The 20,962-nt window shown below is 41.1% G+C and overlaps 1 protein-coding gene across 9 annotated transcripts in view; it reads left to right on the forward strand.

Annotated features, from left to right (window-relative positions):
• The window catches only part of NETO1 (neuropilin and tolloid like 1), a 137,009-nt gene that overhangs the window by 35,071 nt on the left and 80,976 nt on the right, over window positions 1-20,962 (forward strand). The window contains exon 5 of one of the 9 annotated variants that reach the window (XR_012028069.1): window positions 7,083-7,175. The exons of the other annotated variants lie outside the window; for them this stretch is intronic. The gene's annotated coding sequence lies outside the window, so the exon portion shown is untranslated. The remainder of the gene's footprint in view (window positions 1-7,082; window positions 7,176-20,962) is intronic. 9 annotated transcript variants of the gene reach the window in all.

A 20,962-nucleotide genomic window follows, 5' to 3' on the forward strand; every position in this document is an offset into this window, starting at 1 on the left:
AAGCTAGGAAGAAGGAAGGAAGGAAGGGAAGGAAGTCATGTCTCCCCTCTCCCTCTGCAGGGCTCTCTTAGAGACATCTGTTAGGGATGGAGAGGGGAGGGGTCAAATGTGATGATATGTGACTATTGGATTTTGAAATGGCTGGAATATCAGAAAGGGAGTCTTAACTGTTCATAACAAGTGGTGTCTTAGGAATTAAAAACCTGGGGGAGCCTCCCAAGCTCTCATTTACTAACAGGGAAAGGAAATTCTACCACAGTCAAAGGCTAGAGTGGGAAATGAAATAAAGTAAGATTATTCTTCTTTGAACCCCATTGAGATAAGCCACCAAATCAGTTCTGTATATAATTATTTTCCTTTAATAGAAAGAAGAAAGTAGAAGCCCAAGAAAAGGTGAAAAACTTACCCAGCATCACTCAGTTTACAAAGTCCAGCAGAAAAATCAAAGTCCTTGCAGTCTGACCCTAACACTTGCCTTAACTCCTATGAAGTACTTCCTGTGTAAACTAAAATGACAAATTAAACTTAGAGATATCTTCACAGTAAGGAAGAACATTACTTTGACTCAATTTTTATTTTACCAAGAAATGCAGTGATTCATTGATTCTTAAACCTAGGATACTTGGTATTCTTTCATTTGTGTTACTGCACTGTCTCCAGAGATCCAATTCTGCATTCAGAGCTACTCACTAGGCATCCCCTAAATGCACTCCAGATGTTGAACTTACGATGTCCAGCCTTGAGCTCATCGATTCCACACCCCAGATGAAGACGGAATATGGAACATTCCCTAAACCTAGGATTTGTGATTGCTCAACAGCACTATGGTTCCCCTAGAAACCCAAGTCCACATCATATGAAATAGATTTGATTTTCTCTTTCCTACTCACTGAGTCCTCACCTCTCACTCAAATGAAGTAGCAGAAGATGAGGGAGTCAGAACCAATCTAGGTGCAGCTTTGAATTACATAATAGCAAGTCTAATTTAAATCTTAAGAGAATGAGTAAGTATTGAAAGAAGAGGAATATGGGAATGCCATAGTTTGATCTGTTATTTAAAAAGAGTATTCTGCCTTTCGAGGCTGCTTGATAAACATTTGTTTGTTTGAACTGACCTAGAACGTGGTGTAGAAGTGGAAGGTGTACCACATTGCTTGATCCACGTATATATCCATCAGGGATTATCACTGCCCTGTTAGCTGACACTTCCATCACCTCACACCATTATCATTTCTTCTCTGTGGTGAGAACATTAATGAATCATTTCTAAACGCTACTCTCTTGTTCACTTTGTCTTTACACCTTTCCTCTTCCTGTCTCAACACAGAAGGATGACTCCATTCCACTCCAGTATGTGTGTGTGTGTGTGTGTGTGTACCTATATCTTTTCCTTGCTCTCTCACATTGCATTGTAATTATCTATTTACATATTTTTTTCTCCCTTTACACTGTGAGATTCATAAGGAAGTGAGTCACATTTGTGTTCCAAACATTAGCCATAGTGTCAACATATGGAAGGATATACTTCTCACCCATTTATTTCCCGACACACTGCTGCTTTCGCTTGCAGGTCCCATTTCCTCTTCAAACTCGAGAATATCAGTATTTTCTCCTCAGAAAACTGTGGTTTTCCTTCTGTGTTTCCTATTTGGGATAATGACACAGCCAACCCTGGTCTGCCAAGCAGTGACCTGCCATTATATCCACCATTCTTCCCTCTACTTTATGCTCATGTACCACAGAAGTGCTTTCTGGTGATTTTTTGAATCTCCACCTGATCATTCTACCTCAGCACTAATTTTAGGTGCACCTAATATTGTTTTTTACCCACGTTATTAGAACAGATTTTTATTTTTATTTTTTTTAATAAATTTATTTTTTATTGGTGTTCAATTTGCCAACATACAGAATAACACCCAGTGCTCATCCCGTCAAGTGCCCCCCTCAGTGCCCATCACCCATTCACCCCCACCCCCCGCCCTCCTCCCCTTCCACCACCCCTAGTTCGTTTCCCAGAGTTAGGAGTCTTTACGTTCTGTCTCCCTTTCTGATATTTCCTACCCATTTCTTCTCCCTTCCCTTCTATTCCCTTTCACTATTATTTATATTCCCCAAATGAATGAGAACATATAATGTTTGTCCTTCTCCGATTGACTCATTTTACTCAGAATAATACCCTCCAGTTCCATCCACGTTGAAGCAAATGGTGGGTATTTGTTGTTTCTAATGGCAGAGTAATATTCCATTGTATACATAAACCATATCTTCTTTATCCATTCATCTTTCGATGGACACCGAGGCTCCTTCCACAGTTTGGCTATTGTGGACATTGCTGCTATAAACATCGGGGTGCAGGTGTCCCGGCGTTTCATTGCATCTGAATCTTTGGGGTAAATCCCCAACAGTGCAATTGCTGGGTCATAGGGCAGGTCTATTTTCAACTCTTTGAGGAACCTCCACACAGTTTTCCAGAGTGGCTGTACCAGTTCACATTCCCACCAACAGTGTAAGAGGGTTCCCTTTTCTCTGCATCCTCTCCAACATTTGTGCTTTCCGCCTTGTTAATTTTCCCCATTCTCACTGGTGTGAGGTGGTATCTCGTTGTGGTTTTGATTTGTATTTCCCTGATGGCAAGTGATGCAGAGCATTTTCTTATGTGCATGTTGGCCATGTCTATGTCTTCCTCTGTGAGATTTCTCTTCATGTCTTTTGCCCATTTCAGGATTGGATTGTTTGTTTCTTTGGTGTTGAGTTTAAGAAGTTCTTTATAGATCTTGGAAACTAGCCGTTTATCTGATACGTCATTTGCAAATATCTTCTCCCATTCTGTAGGTTGTCTTTGAGTTTTGTTGACTGCATCCTTTGCTGTGCAAAAGCTTCTTATCTTGATGAAGTCCCAATAGTTCATTTTTGCTTTTGTTTCTTTTGCCTTCGTGGATGTATCTTGCAAGAAGTTACTGTGGCCGAGTTCAAAAAGGGTGTTGCCTGTGTTCTCCTCTAGGATTTTGATGGAATCTTGTCTCACATTTAGATCTTTCATCCATTTTGAGTTTATCTTTGTGTATGGTGCAAGAGAGTGGTCTAGTTTCATTCTTCTGCATGTGGATGTCCAATTTTCCCAGCACCATTTATTGAAGAGACTGTCTTTCTTCCAATGGATAGTCTTTCCTCCTTTATAGAATATTAGTTGACCATAAAGTTGAGGGTCCACTTCTGGATTCTTTATTCTGTTCCATTGATCATTGTCTGTTTTTGTGCCAGTACCACACTGTCTTGATGACCACAGCTTTGTAGTACAACCTGAAATCTGGCATTGTGATGCCCCCAGATATGGTTTTCTTTTTTAAAATTCCCCTGGCTATTCGGGGTCTTTTCTGATTCAACACAAATCTTAAAATAATTTGTTCTAAGTCTCCGAAGAAAGTCCATGGTATTGAGTGTAGGGATAGAGGGAACATTCCTCAACATCTTAGAAGCCATCTACGAAAAGCCCACAGCAAATATCATTCTCAATGGGGAAGCACTGGGAGCCTTTCCCCTAAGATCAGGAACAAGACAGGGATGTCCACTCTCACCACTGCTATTCAACATAATGCTGGAAGTCCTAGCCTCAGCAATCAGACAACAAAAAGACATTAAAGGCATTCAAATTGGCAAAGAAGAAGTCAAACTCTCCCTCTTCGCCAATGACATGATACTCTACATAGAAAACCCAAAAGCCTCCACCCCAAGATTGCTAGAACTCATACATCAATTTGGCAGTGTGGCAGGATACAAAAATCAATGCCCAGAAGTCAGCGGCATTTCTATACACTAACAATGAGACTGAAGAACAGATTTTTAGCTTGGGCTCCTACTTCAGAATCGCCAGCCCCGCAATTCTCAAACATCTACTAGAATGGGCTTTCTAAAATTCACACCTAATTGTGAAGCTGGCCTAATGAAAATTCTTTATTGGCAACTCTTTGTCTGCAGAGTACAATCTAAAGTCTTTAGTACAACATACAGAGTGTTTTGTGATCTCCCTCCCTGTCTAGCCTCATCTCTGGATGCTCCAGTGCCAGAACTCTGAGCATCTTGAACCACACTCAGAACACCCAATGTACCACCGCTTGTGCCTCTGAGAACACTTGCTCCATCTAGAAAGTTTCTCCCATTTAGCAAATTCCAGTTTCTGGTTTACAACCCACATGAAGTCCACCCTCTCTGTGAGGTACTTTTTATGTTTATCCCTACTCGGGCATTCATAATCTTTCCATTGTAATGTTAGACCTCCCCACACTGCCTGCCCAACATATTGTGAGTTCTTTAGCCTAGAAACTATATATATATATATTTTTATCAGCAGTGCCTGAGAATTACCATCTATGTACCATATTTTTACTCAAATGTGCCAGTAAAAACTCAAGATAATATTTTATTTCTCAGTCAATAAAAAAGTTGGAGATGGTTTCAGGGCCAAAAGTAAACATGTAAATAACTTAATGATTTATAAAACATGGATTTTTCTCTATCTTCAACTTCATTATGATCTGAACAACAACATATGAAATTGACAACTAAGTTTTTTCCTATTACTTTTGAATCATTCATAAAGAAATCAATTTCTTAACTAGTTGATTAACTTAAAAAACTCACACAACTTCAAAATGAAATTGGCTCTTGGGCCCAAGTATTTTATCTGTATTTTATCATCTAGCAGAGACTATGTGTATAGGAAAATTATTAGTATTGAATACTAAAGATCTGGCACAAAGTCACACATATGCAGAACCTTTTTTCTTTTTTTTTTTCTTAAGATTTTATTTATTTTTTCATGAGAGACAAAAGAGAGAGGCAGTGACATAGGCTGAGGGAGAAGCAGGCTCCCTGTGGGGAGCCCGATGTGGGACTCTGGGATCACGCCCTGAGCCAAAGGCAGACGCTCAACCACTGAGCCAACCAGGCGTCCCTATGTAGAGCCTTTTAACTGGTGTTCCAAAGATTTTTCTACAACAAAATAAAAGCTGTGATTTAGAAGGAAGTATCTCACCACAGGGAGTCTGATTAAAATCCTGCTGCACCAGTTGGTAGTCAGGTGGCTTTGGTGACATTCAGATCTCTCACCTGGAAAGTGAGAACAACAGAATGAAGCTGTCAAGTTAGGGTGACAGTTGAACAAATCCAGGCATGCGAAATTTTCAGGACAATGAATGGAATGTTGTTTAGTAAGCATATATTAAGGAGGGAGCCTGCTTCTCCCTCTGCCTGTGTCTCTGCCTCTCTCTGTGTGTCTCTCATGAATAAATAAATATTTTTTAAAAAAATAGGCATATATTAAAATCACTCTTCTTTGCTAGTTTCAATGTAAACCTTTGAACCTTTAATGAGCATTTGGACAAGAAGCATGATTAGATCTGTTTCCAGAGTAGGAAGAAATATGTCCAGTGGGCACTTGTAGTCCTAAGCTAAGTGCAGCCTGCCAACTGGTTGTTTATTCAATCAATGATTACTTTGTCTTGCTTTTCCCTCTTTTGATTTTGTATTATTTCAAAATTACCGTGGTGGTTGTCATGGCAACCAAGGAGCCAGAACTGAAGGAAGGGAAGTGTGATCATATAGTAACTTTTTGTTTTCTCTGAGAAGCTCTATACCACCCTTTGCCATATTTTTCTCAGGTTCCTCATCATTAATCATCCAAAGTGCAGCTCTCCTTGCATTTTACCCTGTTGAGAGAAAATGTTCTACTTCTCTCATAAAATATTTTTTCCCAGATCTTCTTATCCTTGGTGACCTTCCTCTGCTTTAAATTCCTGTGTCATTCCTCTTATGGACTATCCCCCCAGATTTGGCAGTGTTATTTATTATATGTTATTCTGTAGCATTACATGTTGATGTATTAAATATTTCTAGGTATGTGTAGCATCCTGATCTGAGGCAGTGTCTTATTCAGTGCTTACCATGGGTCTTTTTGAATCTATCTATCTATCTATCTATCTATCTATCTATCTATCTATCTATCATCTATCATCATCTATCTACACAATGATTATAGGTTTGTGACCAGAGAACAGCAAATGGAATAAATATTTAAAAACATTTTACATTAATAATAATTATTTACATTGGAGAATGTTCAAATGATCCAAGAGAATTTCTGACTTTTTTTTTTTGCTCATTTTATTTGTTTCAGGTTACAGATATCATAAATCCTACATTAGAAGATGGAATAGAATAGTATCATTTGCAAGTAAAACTATAGCGATATTAAGAACAGCTTTTATTACACTACTATATAAGTAAAAATATGCATATAAACACTCAAACTATAAAGATTTAAATGGAAACCTGAATTATAATAAATACTCCTTCAGCCTGTCCGTTACTAATAGCCTGCAGAAGTGAGAGCAGCAAGCAGAAATATATTAGGTTAGTCTAGCCACACATCAATCCATTGGATGACACTAGGAAGCCAGAGATGTTGTGTAACAGGACTTAGAAACATTAACTGCCAGATATTACACAGGATCTCCAGAGACAGAGTTCTAAGATCTGCTTATTGTGGTGTATGGGTTAATAAAAGCCCAAGGATGACTACTTGACTATTTCTTTAGTCTTTAGCAGTAGGATTTGGAAGTGGCTGTTTCTGAAGAATAAATAGAAGTAAATAATATTTTATGTGTTGATATGGCCCTGAAAGAAATTTGATCTTTATGAGGATGATGCAATTCTCCCCAATTTCCTATCTTAGACTTATTAACCATGGCAAACAAGAACGTTTCTCCTAAAAATATTTTGAGTCATACTGGAGTTTCTGTGATGTTGTGAAAGATTTTTTGATACGTTTTGGGAACCATGTTTTTATTTTATTTTCTAAGAATTACAAAATATTCTACATGGCATCAAAACTTAAAAATAAGTACATTGTAGGGCTAGCAGGAATTTTAAAGATCACGTGGTTCATCTATCAGTTACTTATTTATTCATGTGCTTGGCACTGGAGGTAAATAAATAAAACTCAGAGAACCTGCTCATATCCTACTTGGGGAGACAGGGGTTGCAATGTGATATATGTCGTAATAAAGGTAACATATGGCTTTCAGGAAGTAAGAGCCCCTGAACTCTGCTGAAGCAAGGCAAGAGAGAAACACCCAAGAGGGAAAACCAGATCTGGTCTCCAAGCACTTAGGAGGAAGGTATGACATAGCTTCCAGGCTCTGGGACTGCAGTGCCCAAAGACAAATGTTACTCTTGCTTTTCTATCAAAGAGATTGCAAATGATTTGGCTTGGTTGACATAAAGACTATGCAAAAAAACATAATGAGTGATGTGTTTGGTAACATTACCAAGAGAAAGTCAGGGTGTGCTCTGCTAACATGTTTGAATTTGGTCATGACACAGTGAGAACCACCAGAACATTTTATATATGGATAGGAGCGTAGTTGAAACATAGAAACATCACCAGATCACCAGAGAGCATGTTGGAAGAGGCTGCAACTGTTTATGAATTGGGAAGCCGTAGAGATGTCCAGGTGAGTTAATACGAGTTCCAGGGATAGCACTGGAGATAAACAGGAAGATGTAGCTTCAAGTGTTAAGGAGATATTAAAATTTGTGGCATTTGGTTTCCAAATATACGTAAGGAGAAATGACAGTGAATTTTCATTGGTACATTGTCAGCTTGAGGTACCTTTGAAATATGGAAGTGAAATCACCCAATGGCTTTTGTTCTCTGACACACCAGACTGCAGTTCTCTGAAAAAATCCATCCTTTTTCATTCATTATTGTAGCTCCACGTGTTGCACAGAGTTTTAAATTAAGAAGAGGGTCAGGTCAGTGGAACCATGTGTCAGGCCTCTGCATGGAGCTGGTAGTAGAAACTATGGGTGGGGAGGGATGGCATTTACTCATGCAAGGATTGTCAAGTAAGAGAAAGACAGGATATTTGAATGGAGTAGACAGGCTGCTGTTGGAGGAACCAAAAAATTATTCATCAGCAGGGTGGCTAGCAAGTGTTAGGGCAAAGGGAGCTTCGGATGATGGAGGACGGGTCCTAGAAACCACGGGAAAGAGACCTACTCAAGTCACATTAGTGGAATAAATTATCAATCAGGTCTTCAGATTAGAAGGAGTCAGTGATATTCCTGCCCAATACAGTTTCCTCGCAGGGGGCAGGTAGAGTTCAGACCATGGAGACCTGAGTGGTGGGTAAAGCTGAGGACTGGAGGCCATCAGCACAGGGACCTCACCCTTCTGGGTCCTTGTCTGGGAGAGCAGGCATGTGACACGAAGGAGGGAGGTGATTGAATTTGAGGAGTGGTGCAGAGTCAAGGGGATGCTTCTAAGGTTCACCTTTTGTCCCTTCTTTTTTTTTTTTTTTTTTCTAGTTATTTTTATTTTATTTTATTTTATTTTATTTTATTTTATTTTATTTTATTTTATTTTATTTTTTTTATTGGTGTTCAATTTACTAACATACAGAATAACACCCAGTGCCCGTCACCCATTCACTCCCACCCCCCACCCTCCTCCCCTTCTACCACCCCTAGTTCGTTTCCCAGAGTTAGCAGTCTTTACGTTCTGTCTCCCTTTCTGATATTTCCCACACATTTCTTCCCCCTTCCCTTCTTTTCCCTTTCACTATTATTTATATTCCCCAAATGAATGAGAACATATAATGTTTGTCCTTCTCCGACTGACTTACTTCACTCAGCATAATACCCTCCAGTTCCATCCACGTTGAAGCAAATGGTGGGTATTTGTCATTTCTAATAGCTGAGTAATATTCCATTGTATACATAAACCACATCTTCTTTATCCATTCATCTTTCGTTGGACACCGAGGCTCCTTCCACAGTTTGGCTATCGTGGCCATTGCTGCTAGAAACATCGGGGTGCAGGTGTCCCGGCGTTTCATTGCATTTGTATCTTTGGGGTAAATCCCCAACAGTGCAATTGCTGGGTCGTAGGGCAGGTCTATTTTTAACTGTTTGAGGAACCTCCACACAGTTTTCCAGAGTGGCTGCACCAGTTCACATTCCCACCAACAGTGTAAGAGGGTTCCCTTTTCTCCGCATCCTCTCCAACATTTGTTGTTTCCTGCCTTGTTAATTTTCCCCATTCTCACTGGTGTGAGGTGGTATCTCATTGTAGTTTTGATTTGTATTTCCCTGATGGCAAGTGATGCAGAGCATTTTCTCATATGCATGTTGGCCATGTCTATGTCTTCCTCTGTGAGATTTCTGTTCATGTCTTTTGCCCATTTCATGATTGGATTGTTTGTTTCTTTGGTGTTGAGTTTAATAAGTTCTTTATAGATCTTGGAAACTAGCCCTTTATCTGATATGTCATTTGCAAATATCTTCTCCCATTCTGTAGGTTGTCTTTGAGTTTTGTTGACTGTATCCTTTGCTGTGCAAAAGCTTCTTATCTTGATGAAGTCCCAATAGTTCATTTTTGCTTTTGTTTCTTTTGCCTTCGTGGATGTATCTTGCAAGAAGTTACTATGGCCGAGTTCAAAAAGGGTGTTGCCTGTGTTCTTCTCTAGGATTTTGATGGAATCTTGTCTCACATTTAGATCTTTCATCCATTTTGAGTTTATCTTTGTGTATGGTGAAAGAGAGTGGTCTAGTTTCATTCTTCTGCATGTGGATGTCCAATTTTCCCAGCACCATTTATTGAAGAGACTGTCTTTCTTCCAATGGATAGTCTTTCCTCCTTTATCGAATATTAGTTGCCCATAAAGTTCAGGGTCCACTTCTGGATTCTCTATTCTGTTCCACTGATCTATGTGTCTGTTTTTGTGCCAGTACCACACTGTCTTGATGACCACAGCTTTGTAATACAACCTGAAATCTGGCATTGTGATGCCCCCAGATATGGTTTTCTTTTTTAAAATTCCCCTGGCTATTCGGGGTCTTTTCTGATTCCACACAAATCTTAAAATAATTTGTTCTAACTCTCTGAAGAAAGTCCATGGTATTTTGATAGGGATTGCATTAAACGTGTATATTGCCCTGGGTAACATTGACATTTTCACAATATTAATTCTGCCAATCCATGAGCATGGAATATTTTTCCATCTCTTTGTGTCTTCCTCAATTTCTTTCAGAAGTGTTCTATAGTTTTGAGGGTATAGATCCTTTACATCTTTGGTGAGGTTTATTCCTAGGTATCTTATGCTTTTGGGTGCAATTGTAAATGGGATTGACTCCTTAATTTCTCTTTCTTCAGTCTCATTGTTAGTGTATAGAAATGCCACTGACTTCTGGGCATTGATTTTGTATCCTGCCACGCTACCGAATTGCTGTATGAGTTCTAGCAATCTTGGGGTGGAGACTTTTGGGTTTTCTATGTAGAGTATCATGTCATCGGCGAAGAGGGAGAGTTTGACTTCTTCTTTGCCAATTTGAATGCCTTTAATGTCTTTTTGTTGTCTGATTGCTGAGGCTAGGACTTCCAGCACTATGTTGAATAGCAGTGGTGAGAGTGGACATCCCTGTCTTGTTCCTGATCTTAGGGGAAAGGCTCCCAGTGCTTCCCCATTGAGAATGATATTTGCTGTGGGCTTTTCATAGATGGCTTTTAAGATGTCGAGGAATGTTCCCTCTATCCCTACACTCTGAAGAGTTTTGATCAGGAATGGATGCTGTATTTTGTCAAATGCTTTCTCTGCATCTAATGAGAGGATCATATGGTTCTTGGTTTTTCTCTTGCTGATATGATGAATCACATTGATTGTTTTACGGGTGTTGAACCAGCCTTGTGTCCCAGGGATAAATCCTACTTGGTCATGGTGAATAATTTTCTTAATGTACTGTTGGATCCTATTGGCCAGTATCTTGTTGAGAATTTTTGCATCCATGTTCATCAGGGATATTGGTCTGTAATTCTCCTTTTTGGCGGGGTCTTTGTCTGGCTTTGGAATTAAGGTGATGCTGGCTTCATAGAACGAATTTGGAAGTACTCCATCTCTTTCTATCTTTCCAAACAGCTTTAGGAGAATAGGTATGATTTCTTCTTTAAACGTTTGATAAAATTCTCCTGGGAAGCCATCTGGCCCTGGACTCTTGTGTCTTGGGAGGTTTTTGATGACTGCTTCAATTTCCTCCCTGGTTATTGGCCTGTTCAGGTTTTCTATTTCTTCCTGTTCCAGTTTTGGTAGTTTGTGGCTTTCCAGGAATGCGTCCATTTCTTCTAGATTGCCTAATTTATTGGCGTATAGCTGTTCATAATATGTTTTTAAAATCGTTTGTATTTCCTTGGTGTTGGTAGTGATCTCTCCTTTCTCATTCATGATTTTATTAATTTGAGTCTTCTCTCTCTTCTTTTTAATAAGGCTGGCTAATGGTTTATCTATCTTATTAATTCTTTCAAAGAACCAACTCCTGGTTCTGTTGATCTGTTCCACAGTTCTTCTGGTCTCGATTTCGTTGAGTTCTGCTCGAATCTTTATTAACTCCCTTCTTCTCTTGGGTGTAGGATCTATTTGCTGTTTTTTCTCTAGCTCCTTTATGTGTAAGGTTAGCTTTTGTATTTGAGTTCTTTCCAGTTTTTGAATGGATGCTTGTATTGCGATGTATTTCCCCCTTCATACTGCTTTTGCTGCATCCCAAAGATTTTGAACGGTTGTATCTTCATTCTCATTAGTTTCCATGAATCTTTTTAATTCTTCCTTAATTTCTTGGTTGACCCTTTTATCTTTTAGCAGGATGGTCCTTAACCTCCATGTGTTTGAGGTCCTTCCAAACTTCTTGTTGTGATTTAGTTCTAATTTCAAGGCATTATGGTCCGAGAATATGCAGGGGACAATCCCAATCTTTTGGTATCGGTTCAGACCCGATTTGTGACCCAATATGTGGTCTATTCTGGAGAAAGTTCCATGTGCGCTTGAGAAGAATGTGTATTCAGTTGAATTTGGATGTAAAGTTCTGTAGATATCTGTGAAATCCATCTGGTCCAGTGTATCATTTAAAGCTTTCGTTTCTTTGGAGATGTTTTGCTTAGAAGACCTATCGAGTATAGAAAGAGCTAGATTGAAGTCACCAAGTATAAGTGTATTATTATCTAAGTATTTCTTCACTTTGGTTAATAATTGATTTATATATTTGGCAGCTCCCACATTCGGAGCATATATATTGAGGATTGTTAAGTCCTCTTGTTGAATAGATCCTTTAAGTATGATATAGTGTCCCTCTTCATCTCTCACTACAGTCTTTGGGGTAAATTTTAGTTTATCTGATATAAGGATGGCTACCCCTGCTTTCTTTTGAGGACCATTCGAATGGTAAATGGTTCTCCAACCTTTTATTTTCAGGCTGTAGGTGTCCTTCTGTCTAAAATGAGTCTCTTGTAGACAGCAAATAGATGGGTCCTGCTTTTTTATCCAGTCTGAAACCCTGCGCCTTTTGATGGGGTCATTAAGCCCGTTCACATTCAGAGTTACTATTGAGAGATATGAGTTTAGTGTCATCATGATATCTATTCAGTCTTTGTATTTGTGGACTGTTCCACTGAACTTCTTCTTAAAGGGGAATTTTAAGAGGCCCCCTTAAAATTTCTTGCAGAGCTGGTTTGGAGGTCACATATTCTTTTAGTTGCTGCCTGTCTTGGAAGCTCTTTATCTCTCCTTCCATTTTGAATGAGAGCCTTGCTGGATAAAGTATTCTTGGTTGCATGTTCTTCTCATTGAGGACCCTGAATATATCCTGCCAGCCCTTTCTGGCCTGCCAGGTCTCTGTGGAGAGGTCTGCTGTTACCCTAATACTCCTCCCCATAAAAGTCAGGGATTTCTTGTCTCTTGCTGCTTTAAGGATCTTCTCTTTATCTTTGGAATTTGCAAGCTTCACAATTAAATGTCGAGGTGTTGAACGGTTTTTATTGATTTTAGGGGGGGATCTCTCTATTTCCTGGATCTGAATGCCTGTTTCCCTTCCCAGATTAGGAAAGTTTTCAGCTAGAATTTGTTCAAATACATATTCTGGCCCTCTGTCCCTTTCGGCGCCCTCGGGAACCCCAATTAAACGTAGGTTTTTCTTCCTCAGGCTGTCGTTTATTTCCCTTAATCTATCTTCATGGTCTTTTAATTGTTTGTCTCTTTTTTCCTCAGTTTCCCTCTTTGCTATCAACTTGTCTTCTAGGTCACTCACTCGTTCTTCCACCTCGTTAACCCTCGTCGTTAGGACTTCTAGTTTGGATTGCATCTCATTCAATTGATTTTTAATTTCTGCCTGATTAGCTCTAAATTCTGCAGTCATGAAGTCTCTTGAGTCCTTTATACTTTTTTCTAGAGCCACCAGTAGCTGTATAATAGTGCTTCTGAATTGGCTTTCTGACATTGAATTGTAATCCAGATTTTGTAACTCTGTGGGAGAGAGGACTGTTTCTGATTCTTTCTTTTGAGGTGAGGTTTTCCTTCTAGTCATTTTGCTCAGTGCAGAGTGGCCAAAAGCAAGTTGTATTGGGAAAAAGAGAAAAAGAGAGGAGAGAAAGAAGGAAAGAAAAGAGAAAGAGAAAAAAAAGGGAAGAAAAAGAAAAAAAAAAACGAAAAAAAAAAAAGGGAAGAAAAAGAGAAAGAAAAAGAAAGGAGAAAAAAAGGGGGTGGGGGAAGGATACAAATCAAAAAGCAAAATAAAACAAAAACAAAAACAAAAACAAACAAACAAAAAAAGAACCACGGGGGAGTATCTTCTGATTCTGTGTTCTTTAAGTCCCTTGGCTTCTCCTGGAAGTTGTCCGTCTAGCTGGTGTTCTGGGGGAGGGGCCTGTTGTGCTGATTTTCAGGTGTTAGCAGTTGGGGGAGCTGCTGTGCCCCTGCCTGGTGCAGGGCTCGGTGGGGGTTGTTTACCCCGTGAGGCCGCAGGAGGAACAGCCCCAGTGGCGGGGCAGCTCTGGAAACCTGGATTCAGCTCCGGCAGGAACTCCGGAGCTCTCCGTCTGCAGGGCCTGGAGGCTCCGGGGCGGGGCCGCTGATCTGCTCAGCTGGGGCAGGAGCGTCCTCGCTGTCCTGGGCCCTCCCGGCCTCTGCCTGTCCCGGGGGAGGCCGGATCCTGGGCTGTGTCCCGGCGCCCTGTGCTCCGGAGCCTGCGCTGGTGGATTCGCGCTCCCGGGCCGCGCAGCCCCCTCCGCGGAGCTGCCGCCCAAGCCCCTCCGAGCTGCTCCTGGAACCGCGCAGCCCCCTCTGCACGGAGCCTCTTCCTCTGCCCGAGCCCCTCCGAGCTGCTCCCGGGGCCGCGCAGCCCCCTCCGCGGAGCCGCCGCCCGAGCCCCCCGAGCTGCTCCGGGTCCCGCCGGGTCCCGCCGTGCGCGCTGCAGCCCTTAGGGAGCTCGGCGCACTCTCCTGGGCGCGCAGTTGCTGTTACTGCCTGGGTCCTGCTCCCACTCCCCACGAGCCCCTTTCCGCCCGGGAAGGTCGGTGCAGCTCCTGCTCCTCCGGGACGGGGCTCTCCTGTCCTGGGGACACTCGCCCCGGCCTCAGCCTGGCTCCTCGCGGGGCCCCTCCCCCTTGGAGGCCTTTGTTCCTTTATTTCTTTTTCCCCGTCTTCCTACCTTGATAGAAGCGCGAACTCTTCTCACTGCAGCATTCCAGCTGGTCTCTCTTTAAATCTCAGGCCGAATTCATAGATTTTCAGGATAATTTGAAGGTTTTCTAGGTAGTTTGGTGGAGACAGGTGATTTGGAGACCCTACTCTTCCGCCATCTTGCTCCTCCCCGCTTTTGTCCCTTCTTTATGCAAGTCTTGCTTCCACCAAGAATTAGCCTCAAGGTAAGTGTCATTATGCCTTGCTTCTACCCGGTGAGACCCACTCCCACCCCCTGCCCATCATACCCCCCCAAACAAAGTGTGCTCCTGAAAAATGTTCTCCCTCTCCCCCTTTGAGGAATTGCAAGCCAACCTGAAGCCCCCATGGCCTTTGGTCTTTTTGTTACTTTTTCTCCTTCTTGCTCAGGATCCTTAATTTAGATGCCCCTGTCCCTTTGAGTGCCCAGTAGAGGAGATAGGACAAGAGTTTCCTGAGGATGCATGTGGTGCTGTTGCTGAAATTCACACCTAGCTGCCACCCCCATTTCCGGCGTTTGGATCCTGTCCAGGATGCTCAGCGTGTGGATGCAGACACCTCGTTTTTGCCAATCCTGGCAGCACCACCTCCACCCTCTGTCGCCTCTGCCAGTACAGCTCTGCTGTTCCTACCTCAGCATAGCTGCTTTCTCACTCTCGTTGTCACTTCCCCAAGTCCTCGGCCGCCTTCTATTCCCCATACGATGGCATATGATGAAAGATTGATCTCTTAATCCTTTGATTCCAGCCACATACGTAGATCTGGGGACAGACATGAGGCAGCCTCAGGGACATACACTGTGATCTTGCCAAATCACCCATCGTCTTTATACGTACAACCAGGAGTCTCTCTATTCTTGCAGTGAGGTTTATTTACTTCGCCGGGGATAGATACACTCTAAACATATTCAGAAGTGTCTTAACCTGCCTGGGCCAAAACCTAGGGTAATGCCTTGTGGCCTCAAGCTGAAGTGAGGCGATGTTCATTCCTACATAATGGGCATGCTGCCTTTACAGCTGCTAGGATGTGCTGGAGAGCCTGCAAGAGCAGTGTTCTTTTGTTCCCAACTAAGGAGCACTGGTGTGGGTGTTGCCTGGGTCTGAGAGAAACTGGCCAATCTGGTTGGTTCCCTAGGGTTCCTCTCCTGTCCTTACCACTCCGTCTGTTTCTCAGTCAACTTTTTGGCAAAGGAGCCAACAAAGTGCTTTGTATTTCCAAAAGTAAATAGACACTGGAGTAAAACAAATATAGACCCATTGTAACAGCTACGGTAGAAGCTGGGTGTTAAAGGATACATCTCAGTTCACAGGTTTGAATGTGGCAGGTGTGTTGGGAATGTGCCAGACCTGAAAATACAGCAATGATAATAATAATGAATGACGTTGTAGTAAGACTTCATAACTGGTTGGAATGTCTTGGTTATTTTTGACTCTATATTCTTCCAGAAAGAGAGAGAGAGAGAGAGAACAAGAGAGAATGAGAGGGCTTATCATGTTCCTTCTTATCAAGAAGAAAATCACTTCTGGGGCTTTGATTGGTCTATAGATCAACTTGAGGACAGCTAGCAATTTTAATATGTTGAGCGTTGTGTTTAATGAGCATGGCGCCATGCTGAGTCTCTCCTCTTATTCAGGTCTTATCTGATGCCTTTCACCACTGTTCAGTAAGTCTTTTAAAATGTTTTGAGCCCCCCTTTGGTTTTCGAAAGGATGGCAGTATTCAGTTTCTCAGCGAAGTGGATTTATTTTGTGTTATTAACTTTTAATTTAAATTGTATTGTGATCAGAAAATGTGGAGTGTTCCTTGTTAGCATTTCATTTGTTTACTGGTCTTTCCTGCATTTGAGACTGTTCTCAGATCATTTTTTCTTTTGGAACTACATCAAAATTTCCTTTAAGACAAGCCTCTTAGAGATAAAATCCCTCAATGTTTACTTACTCTCTAAATGTCTTCATTTCCCCTTCATCCTTGAAAGATCCTTTTGCTCACTGACAATTCTAGGTTGACAGGTATTTTTTCCCAGCTCTTAGTAGATATTATTTGACTGTCTGTTGACTTGTGTTTCTGCCATTGAAATGTCTGCAATCATTCTGTCACTTCGTTTAATTGGCATGGCCTTTCTTTCTGCCTCTTCAAGGTTTTATCTTGATCATCTGCTTTGTGACTCCATTGCCATGTCTGGAAGCATGGGTTTCCTTTTATTTTTTTCGTGGAAGATATACCTTATAGATCAGTGGCTACTTATTTTCACCTGTGCTGAAGAATTCGGAGCTAATATTTCTTTAAATATTACCAGATGTCATTTCTGTTCTTTAACAAATTTGTATATGGAGATTCCATGTTTAGTCTCTATGGTTTTTTAAAAATCATTTCTGATTATCTGCTTAGTTTTGAAAATGCCACTTTTGAAAAAAAGTGTATTTTATATTTGAGGATTCCCAACTCTAGAATCTATTATTGGGTGTTATTTCTATTGGCTGTCATGCAGTGATTTCCCTTTTGTGTGTGTGTGTGTGCATGTGTGCGTGTGTGCTCTTTATTTGTCCTTTTAATCTATTCCCATTAATATGTGTGCTAATTTTGGGGAAAACTTTCCTCTAAGGATGACTTGTTATCCTTCTTGTTTCTTTCTGTAGCAAAAGAGAACACCTACCTGACCAATACTATTTCAGCATCCCTCCTAAAGGGTCAGTGTAGAAAAGATTCCCAGATCTAGCTTCCCAATGCTCAAAATCCCCACAGAAGTGTTGCTGAAGGATTCATGCATCAGAGAAGATCTGTTTCAGACCTGACACTCAGACCACTTTCCTGCCTCCTACTCACCAAATTCCTCTCTCCTCTGAGTCTCTGTTTTGGAATCCAGATGTTTTTCTCCAAGCTACTGAAGGCTAGTCCAGTGGGGTCCAACCACAACAGGGCCTCAGCCCATCGCTTTGGGATTGTTTGGGCCTGAGAGTCATCCTGTGGCTGATGAGACCAGGAAGGCCTCTGTGGGTGTGACTGTCAGGACTTCTGTTGGGGAAGTGTGTACACACACATGTGGAGATGTGTACACGTGTGTGCACATGCATGCATGTACAGACGAGTGTGGTGCTTCTCCAAACTCCTAATCACTAGTAGTACAACAAACAGAGGCCTCAGAGTTATTGTCAAAAATTACTTTGTTATGAATATATTAAATATCAAGAAAATATAGAGGAACTAACTATAAAATTCTACAAACTTACTACTGAGCCTTTACAAATACTAGAAAGTTACTATGAAATAGGTAACTTACAAATTTGAGAATAAAATGGTAACTGCTAAAGATACAGAAATACAGTCAGTAGTTTCCAAGCCATCAAAGAGTAAAACAGGAAACAGAAATCATACAAAGCAAAAAGAAAAGCCAGGAGAGTAGGAGAAATGAAATGAGAAGAAAAAGGAAGTTTAAGAGAACACAAAATATGGTTGTAAAAATAGACCCAATGTTTTATTAATCAATATAAATATAAGAGTAAATTCACCAATTAAAAAAAAAATAGTGAGAAGAGGATTCCACCAAGGAAAAATGTCAAGAACATAATACTTAAAAATAACACACCTGAGCTTAAAATACACTCTCCTACTTGCAGGAGGGCTGGAAATTAAGGAATATAAAAAATAAGCATTAACTGAACAAAAACCATCTACTTCTGATCTCTTTCCATGGATGCTACTCTTGGCTTATGAGTCCATGGCTGGAGATTTCTTACTTGCTAGAACTTTCACAAGAACACTTGACAGTGTTTCTTATTCTATTATTCTAAAATCAAGGCGTGATTTTATATTTAATCCCAAATCTCTTTTATGGTAATTTAAGTTACTTTCTCATCTCAAGAAATGAAATAAATACTTAGGAGCTATTTTCATATTATGATATCCTCAGTAGTTAATGAATATTTTTCAGAACATTTTCTAATGTTCGAAAGGGATACCTAATTCATCTGCACCAAGTATACAGAGCCAGGTAATTATAAATTCAATTTGAGATCATAATTTTAAGATTGAGGCTCACAAAAATGTTATGAGAGAAGAAACATACTAATAACAGAATGCCGTGGAAATATAATCGGAAATAAAGTTATCTCCACCCAAGTCCCAGTGCATGATTTGAGTCCATTAGATCGTTAACAATCATTACGTGAGTACCCGCTAAATGGTGGGAATTCTGAGAGTGTATTTACTGAGATTAAAATAACCTGGAAAACTCTACCCACTTTCAGAGTTCTACCTAATCCATTAGGAGTTCAGGATGAGTAAACATTATTACTGTAGAGCAAAATTCTATAATACAGACATAAAAGTGTATGATAAAGTCAAGCCCTTGTTCCCAGCAGAATTTTTTTCCACAGCCAGGGTGATCTTTCAAAAATATAGTCAGACAGAGTCACTACTCCATAAACCATCCACTGGTCCTTCTTTTTGATAAGAGTTCTTTCATTACTAAGCTCCTCTTTGGTGATGGACAAGATAGTGAATATTTTGGGGTCACACTATTTCCGTGGCATTTACTCAGCTCTGCCCTTGTGGTGGGTCAGCCGCACCAGACAGTGCATAAGCAAGTGGGTATAAATTTGATGATGGACAAGAAGTTCTTTTGAATATCTTTTTTTTTTTTTTTTTGGAAGGAGGGAAGAAGGTTGGAAGATTTGTTGCTACTGCTTATTTCATTTCCAGAAATCTGACTGTATAAGCAAATTTGATAATTTATAAAACAGCTTACAGGACAGTATCTGCCTCAAGTTGAGTCTTCAACTTTTATTCCTACAACAATCCATGTTTTTCTGATAGGAGTAGCGCAGTTATTCTCTGTTTTATAGTTACAAGATGCACAAAACTCAGGGGCAGGAACATGTCACCCTATTTTATAACCAAAATTCTGTTCTTGACCTGTGCTCATAATTGTGCTTGGCAGTAGTCAAATGAATTTTAACCAGTGATTTTCTTTTTTTTTTTTAAAGTCATATTCAAGATTCGACTCAACTCTTTTTGATGTACCTTCTTCAGATGGCTTCTGCTGTCTGCTCCACTTCCCCAAGTCCTACAAGGGAACATGAGGGGGCAGTGGTCCTGACCTTATTTTCTTTGTTTCCTTTGCTGTGACATGCAGCTGCCAATTAGATTGTTGCAATCTAATTGGTGGTATGGATTATCCCCAGAGCTGGCTCGCTGACACGGCACACTGGAGAGCCTGCGGCTTCCTGGCATTGTGAGCCCATGGGAGTCAGGCTCCCTGTCCTAGTCCACTGACTCGCCCATGCACCATGGTCCCCCTGGTGTCCACCCTCTCTGCCCCCTAGCTCTCTGAGACCAGAGTCCCAGCTAAGCTCCCAGAGAACTCCCACTATCCTCTCTGTGTCTGTGAGAGAGACAGATTCCCCAGCAGCTGTGAGAAGTCAGGGTTGAGTACAAGACCCTTGATCCTCTCCTTGCATAGGCTCCCCTTCCCACACGGACTTCTCCTTCCCTGATCGGATCCCAGCAGGAGAGGACCAGTCCCTCTTCTCCTCCCTTCCCCTACCCTACCTCTACAGGGACAATTTAGAACACTCACAGGATGCTAGCAGGGGAAGATCCAGCAGGTAACCTAGGTGAGCAGTGACATGTCCCATGACTGCCTTATGCCTTTCCTGTTACAATTCCTTTATACTGGATCTTAGAAGGAGACTTCAATTGTGAGGCAATTAAGACCATGGCCTCTGCCTACATTCAGATTCTGGCTTTGCCACCTGTTTTGCAGCGTGACCTTCTCCAGTCGTCTCAGTTACCTGAAGCCTCACTTTCTTCAACTCTTCAACTTTGACAATGAGGGTGATGACCACCCTCCAAGATAGGTATCACTCTGAGGATTAATGAGATCATCAGTATCAAAGCTCCTACACAGGGGCCTGGTATAGAGTAAGACCTTGCTAAATATTGCATGATTCTTCTGAGATATTCCCTTACATTTATTGATTTATATAAAAGGAGGATATAAAGGGCAAATAAATATCATTTCCTGGAGACAAGTAAGGAGCTAAGGAAATGACAAGATTTAGTGTGTCAGCCAGGGGAAGTTGTTTCAGGGTCAAGAAGCAAAAGGGGATCTACGGCCATTTCCTGGGCAGGAGAGGGATGCAGGGCAGATCATGAAGGGCTCTGTGCCATCAGTATTAGGCTTTTCAAGTGAAACAGAACCAATAGAATATATGTGTCTGTGTATATAGGTAATACACGTATGGCATACTTAGATATGTGTGGATTTATTATAAGGAGTTGGCTCGCATGATTATGGAGTCTGAGAAGTCCAAAGATCTGCATCCCACAAGCTGGAGACCTAAGAGCTGTTGATTTAGTTTCACTCTGTGTCCAAAGGTCTGAGAACCAGGACAGCCACTGGCATAGTTACAGTCCAGAGCAAGGAG

The sequence above is a fragment of the Canis lupus genome, chromosome 1 (genome assembly GCF_048164855.1).
Source record: "Canis lupus baileyi chromosome 1, mCanLup2.hap1, whole genome shotgun sequence".
NCBI classification, from domain to species: Eukaryota; Metazoa; Chordata; class Mammalia; order Carnivora; family Canidae; genus Canis; species Canis lupus.